The sequence below is a fragment of the Asterias rubens genome, chromosome 18 (genome assembly GCF_902459465.1).
Source record: "Asterias rubens chromosome 18, eAstRub1.3, whole genome shotgun sequence".
In the NCBI taxonomy this organism is placed as follows: domain Eukaryota; kingdom Metazoa; phylum Echinodermata; class Asteroidea; order Forcipulatida; family Asteriidae; genus Asterias; species Asterias rubens.
Genome location: NC_047079.1, coordinates 971021 through 978457, shown reverse-complemented (window position 1 = coordinate 978457; position 7437 = coordinate 971021).

Here is a 7437-nt window from a genome sequence, read left to right as displayed (position 1 = left end):
TTTGGGTTTGATAATTTGGGTACGAAGTGACTTGGGTACGAAAAGACTTGCTTGGGTACAAAGTGATTTGGGTTTGATAATTTGGGTACGAAGTGACTTGGGTACGAAAAGACTTGATTGGGTAATGGGTACAAAGTGATTTGGGTTTGACAATTTGGGCATTTCGATATGAGGTCCCCAATCCGCAATCTCAAAAAGTAATTGTTAAAAATTAAATTCTTACCCTAATTCAGTCCCCATCTCTTCCATTTTACCACTACTAGGCCTATATATGCCGATTGTCCTCGAACTGCCGAACGAATCGCGAAGTCACGACACGTGACGATCGTGTGCTTAGTATTTTTTCTCAGGACGACTGTGGAAAATTAACTACTATAATGTTCATCCTGGAAAGAAAAAATATCTGATCCGTGCTTTGTGTACAAAACATGTCACACGTCCGGGAACCATAGATCTAGAGTGTACACATACTGGTACCCTGAGCGAGCTGCTTCGTGGTTTCCAGATGCGTTGATATTATGTTTTGTACACAAAGCACGGATCGGGTATTTTTTCTTTCCAGGACAAACATGTGTAGATAATTTTCCATTTTTGAATGTGTGTGCCAGATAATTCTCCATGTTCGTTCTTGGAAAAAATAATCGCACGATCGTCACGTGTCGTGACTTCGCGGTGCGTTCGACAGTTCGGGGACAATCGACATTCGTAGTGTAGTTGGTAAAAACCATGGAGGTAGAATTCTACCTCCATGTAAAGACGGAATAGATCATAGATGGGGACTGAATTATTATGGTAAGAATTTAACTTTTTTTGAGGTTGCGGTTTGGATTTCCTGGACCAGTCATGCCAGTCTATCTAGGTCAATTAGAGTTCAAAGAACACGTACATGTACAGCCTAATTATGGCGAAATTTGATTAAGAAAAAAGAAGAGGGAAAAGTTTCCGTATGTGGCGCCACGCGCCACCACTTTTTCATTCGATATGAAATTATATAGTATCTAATTTACTATTCTAATTTACCTCACAAATGAGTGAGATATCCCTTTTTTTTGTAAAAATGACTTGAGTGAAAAAGTGAGTGCCACCACGGGTGGCGCCATATACGGAAAGTTATCCAAGAAGAGATTTGCACTCAATCGAACCCCCCCCCCCCCCCCGTTTGTGTTGTGAGACATGTCAACTAGTCCACCTTGTTGAGCTGTAAATGGCTCCACTGTTAACATCGGTCTCATCACTGTGTGGCCAGTGATGAGACCGATGTTAAAAAAGCGGAGCCATTTACAGCTCAACAAGGTGGGCTACAACTGATTGTAATGTTGTCAAGTGGTACATTTTGTACACAAGTCAAAGACCACCCTGTTCTAAAGAGGCTTTTGAAATCAACATTACCCCAAAAAACTTGTAACAAATCAACAGAAAACCATAACATAGACTATAGAGGAAGAAAAACTTACGATTTTCATTCTTTCAAACATGGCGCTGTACGATCTTTGCTGCTGAGTTCTTCAATCCACCAATCGATAGAGGGCGCCCTGGTAAAAAAAAACAAAAAAAAAACGTAGCCGCATCCGCATGCTTGACCAGTGCATACATGTTTGTTTGTTTGTTTGTTTGTTTGTTTGTTTGTTTGTTTATTTGTTTGTTTGTTTGTTTGTTTGTTTGTTTGTTTGTTTGTTTGTTCGTTTGTTTGTTTGTTTGTTTGTTTGTTTGTAGTAGCCGCACTGTAAAACGCCCAATGCGTCACTGCAAAGTCAATTCATAGTGGAGACTCGTAATTTTGTTGTTGAGCATTTCATAATAATTTCTTACGATTCATAATCATTGGTTTCTACCTCCATGGTTTTACCCGTCCACCAATGTGTCTGTGCACTGTGACTTAGGTTTGTTCAGTGGTTCTTTGAGGCATGGCACGGGCCAGCCTTTCATCATGATTCACATCTAGCTCACATGGGATGGCCCCCGGTTCCGCACCAGTTGCAGTCTCTATGGGGGGGGGGGGGGGGCGTAGGTGACTTCCAGGTGACTTGAGATGGGGTCCGTTTTTCAAAGATTTACGAATGATACACTCTTAAAACTAAAGAGTTAAATCCAACACTTGCATAAGTTCGGTGAGTGACTACACTTTGACATCGAAACCTTTCTTATACGTCACAGTGTATAGAAGGTAATAGCATCAACTATTCGATTCTGTTTCTTAGACCCCATGGAATCCGACACGAAGAACCGACAGCCAAATAAAAAATGAGTAATTCTGACGGGGGTGCAAAATGCACTCTCCCGAAGGAAAACCGGCACAACTTCCCTTTTTTAAGTACACCACTAGCTTGACGATAATACACTTTTGTTCGACCCCGTATACTCACCCACGGAGTTATAAAGTTATGCGCATAAAAGAGGAAATACTGCCTTTTGGCCTTTTTGGTTATCGGGAAACGCGTGAACGGGGGAAACGAGCTAAATACATTATAATCACATTAGTTTAACATTTTACAGACTAAAATTCCGTTACTGACTTTATTTGAGGCAGTGGACACTATTGGTAATTACTCATAATAATTATTAGCATAAAACCTCTTTGGTTAGGGAAAGGTTAACAATAATATAATACATTGTGAGAAACGGCTCACTCTGAAGTAGAGTTGTTTTCGAGAAAGAAGTAATTTTCCACGAATTTGATTCCGAGACCTCAGATTTAGAATTTTGAGGTCTCGAAATCAAGCATCTGAAAGCACACAACTTCGTGTAACAAGGGAATTTTTTTTCGTACAGTTATCTCGCAACTTCGATGACCAGTTGAGCTCAAATTTTCACCCAGGTGTGTTATGCATGTTGAGATACACCAAGTGAGAAGCATGGTCTTTGACAGTTATAACATATCATGGGGTTGAACAAAGAATTAACTTGAGTGGGATTCGAACCAACGATCTCCGGATTAACGTGCCGGCGCTCTACCAACTGAGCTATCTAGCCCTAAGTTGGTGGTCTCCCTATTTTGTCAATAATTTTTATCTTTGTTCGGGGGTGCCAGTCAGAAGCCATACAACCGTTAACTGCCGTGTAGCCAGGGATCACACCCAAACTACGATACAACATGGGAAGCGACAGCCAGGGCATCACCTAAACGGGATGTAATTTTTTGTTTCAGATATCAATATAAACCACAAGGGAAACTGACTGGGTACATTTTGAAATGATTTGTCGGGTTGAACAAAGGTTTGACTAGAGAGGGATTTGAACCAACGACCACCTTTTTCTTCTTTGTTAGGTTTGTCTGTTGTATGTTCACATGGAGGAATGAAATCTTTCATTTTGGTTTAGATATCAAAGGCATGCTAATTGTTAAGTATCTCTTTGTTCATGTCTAACTCGATTCATGAAAATTTAAATGTCGCATTTTATTCTCTACATAGTTTTTTGTTTGTTGTTTTTGTGTGTTGAAAATGAAACGGCCATTCTATCACTTTTGAATTGTCAACTCCAAAATAACTAACGATGGTATGTTTTTAACCAAAAGAGAGTTAACCAAATTAACATATTTGTCGTTTCAATGAAGGAGGTGTGGTTTTCACACCGTTTCGAAATCAATAACTCGTTTTGTTTTGAATTTAACTTGCAGAGACGTAATCCAAACTTGGAAAGGTACCTATTATAACACTATGGACAGTGAAACCATGTGAAACCAAAATTTAATACAAGTTGGGCGTTTTTCTAATTCGCAACGTGGAGTTTCACTTTGTAGCGTTTTCTTATCGCGTGTGGTAGATTTCTTTCGCGTAAACTTATATTTCATTACTATTGTATTATTATTTTTTTTTCCAAGTGAAAATGAACTCCTCTCACGCGAAAGGGAAATACTACCAGCTTTACTATAGCAGCCATATCCTTGAATAATTATCCATCTAATTTATTACGCGCCATATCAACATATTAACCTTGGAGGTAGTTGTTTATCAGCTCTTATATCACGCTAACAATTTAATATTCTGCATTTTCATTGGTTTAGAGCGCGTCACATGGTATGTCTTAGTTTTACTAGACGGCGGCCGTGTGATAGTGCATCGTTTGCCGTGTGATAGTGCATCGTTTGCCGTGTGATAGTCCGACGACTATCACACAGCGTACAGTATACCCATACGTCTTTTTACCCACCTCGAATCCAATCAGTTGTGCATCTTTGATCTGAAACGCGCGTACGAAGGTTGCGTGTACGAGGATGATAATTATTTTGTTGGGGTGTTATAAAACAAATATTGACTTAAATTTAACATCAGCTCTTAAATATTGACTGCTTTAACTCGGGCTATGGTTAAAACTACGACTCCCTCGGTGATCCCCGGACCATTCCATTTTCCCTCGGCGGCGCCTCAGGAAAATAGAACGCTCCGGGATCACCTCGGGAGTCGTAGTTTTAACCATCACTGAAAGCAGTCACTATTTATACTCGATCGCGAGGTCAACGTTTTTATAACGTACAGTCATCCAGTCATCACTTGGGTACTGTGCTCAACTATAAACACGACTCGCATTCGCCCGTATGTTTGCTTTGAGACAACCCGTTGGTCTGAATGCATCTAGCCCTCCCTAAAATGCAGACTAAGGTTGCTCAATCACCCTTCTCTTGCCTTGTAATATTATAATAATTTTGTGACAATATTTTATCAATTTCGATATAAACATGAGTTGTATTTGCTACTTTTCCTGATTCTGTTAACTTGTAGTATATACTATATTTTTGGAACGTTATTGTCTTGTATCTTGGCCGAATAAATAATGTGTTGCAATAGAGCCAACCATCATTTTGTGGTGAGACGGAGCAGTAGTCCCGCGGGGCCAGCATTCACGTGAGAATACCGCTAGTGGCTGGTGGGTGCACGTGTTGGGAATCGCGGAGAGAGTCGGAACGCTGTTGATGGTGATCGCTTTTTCCATTCAACGCTTGATGGGCGCAGTGTATTTTTTTTAGTATAGGTTTTCTCGGTCAATTTAACCACCAAGCTATTCTATTTCGCACGAAATCAAATGCTACTGAAAAGCGTCATTCGGTTTCGTTTTATGATTAGTCAAATGTAATGTTGCGCCATTCGATTAAACAAAATTAATAATCATTCAATTTAGCAATTCATCAAAGCAGCATTCAAATTCGCAGACGCTTCTTGAGGCGTGTGTGTCACGAAAAAGACTGGCGATATGCTAAATTGAACAGAGAGCTGAAGGAATTTGACTCGACTCAAAGCGAAATTGAATGGCCGAATTCTGAGTTTGAAACGCAGTAACAGCTGGAGAGGCAAAACAGCTTTAATTCGAACGCGTGAAAATGAAATTGGCTGCTCTTTTCCCGAATTTGACCGAGAAAACCTATAGTATCCGCACGATGTATGTAGTATTGTCCCCGTGTTGAACAATGGGCCTATATTTAAAATTTTGTTCAAATAACTTAATGTTTGGATCCTGAATACGAGGTCAATTAATGTTAACTTACCTTTTTTTTCGGTGACAGCGACTAACAAAAAACTATGTGTTTCTCATAATTTGTGATTTTAATTGTTTTTGTTTAACTTGTCGGTAAGACACATTAATTAATCTCAAAATTTCGCTTGGTATCCCCGATTGTTTTATTCAGCACCCCAAAATTAGGTAAGTTTGATGGGTTACCAACCTTGACTATATAACCCTATCTTTTTAATCTAGCCTAAACCAATATTTGCGAAGCAAACTGTTTGTTAAAAGCGTTTGTTCTGTCCTGAAACCTTTGACATGGGACCATTAACACTTGCTCAGTGGCCAGATGCATGCTTTAGCTTTTTAGTTTTCTGAAATCAATCTTTTAAAATAACAATAACTTTTCGACGGTTTGCCGAACACCTTTGAGCACTAAGGCCTATCCCATGGATCAGTATTTTCTCGGATTACCATTCTTTTGTTTTAGCAGTAACAAATTCACGACGCCTTATCCAAATCGTTTACAGATGTAGAACTGCATATAGTCGAGGTCCATCGGAAACTTGGAACTAACCCAGTTTTACTTGTGAGTACACAAAGTAACATTTTCCTGGCTCAGTATTATTTTAATTAACATTCAAAGTTTTCATGTAAATGCTGCGGATGTAATTATGCACCGGCATTCTTACCGCAGCACTCGTCAGTTCAAATGTTCCCTTTTAACTGACAACAAAACAGCAACAAGGAATGTTGTTTAGTCTGGAGCCATTTTATTGGCTACGACCTTTAGTGCTGAAAGAACGCATTTTGTGTGCCCGGAAGAAGGGCGCAGCTTTCCCTTATGCTACTCACACTAGGGAGAATAATGCTAGCGAATGTGCTTAACGGTTATACAATCGCTCAAACTTCGCAAAATTCGCCGTGTCTTTGTAAGCGTAAGTAACACATTCGGTACGTTCACGGGTCATTTTACACCTCCTTATGAAAATCGGTCACTTTATGCTGCTGCTCTCACACAGCGAACATGCTTGCGAATTATGCCAACGGAAGGAAATATTTGACAATCGCTCAAACTTCGCAATGTGGAGAAATACCAAATCAATTCGATGCTTTAAAAACAAAAAGGAACACTTAGCACAGTAAGTTTCTGAAACAGTATAAAATAAATCAAATGTTGATTGCAAACAATATATTTATTTTGGACATAAATGTTGTCACAGTACAAGTTATTTCGCCGTGTCTTTGTAAGCGTTGGTAACAAATTCGGAACGTTCACAAATAATTTCCCACCTCCTTACGAAGATCGGTCAATTTAGAAACCGATTTCTAAATTTCAGCGAATGTTGCGAAGACGCTCATTCGCCTTCGATTTTTCGTAAGCATTTTGTAACGTTGGTAAGGCGTGCCTAAGCGTTGGCAACGTTCGTAAAGGCATTGGCAAGCGATGCCCAGCATTCGTAATATTATTCGTAAGATATTGGTAAGGAAAGGGCCGACGGAGGACGATCGAGGGGTGAGACCGAGATGAAAATATTCACTATCTAACCGCCATTTTGGACTAATTCAACGCAAAATTCAAATGTTCATCTTCGCAAGAACATTCGCCACTCTGTGAGAGCAGCAATACGACGCGCATCCTAAATCAATTTCAGCGAATGTTGTGAAGAAGGTAATTCGCCATCGATTTTCGTAAGCATTGGTACTGTCGGTAAAGCGTGCGTATTGTAAGATATTGGTAAGGAGAGGTTGAGGGACGACCGAGAACATTAATATTCACTATCCAATCGCAACTTTTGGGCAAATTCTTGCAAATTCCAAATATTCAATATTTGCAAGAATATTCGCCTCAGTGTGGGAGTAGCATTACGCCATTCTCCCCCTGACAATAGGGGTGTGGATAATCACAGGGTGGTACATGGGTTTTGTTCTTTCTTTTTAAATGAGACTTTATTTGCTTATCTTTCTTTAGTTGGCGGGGTTTAATCTCTGAGAGACATC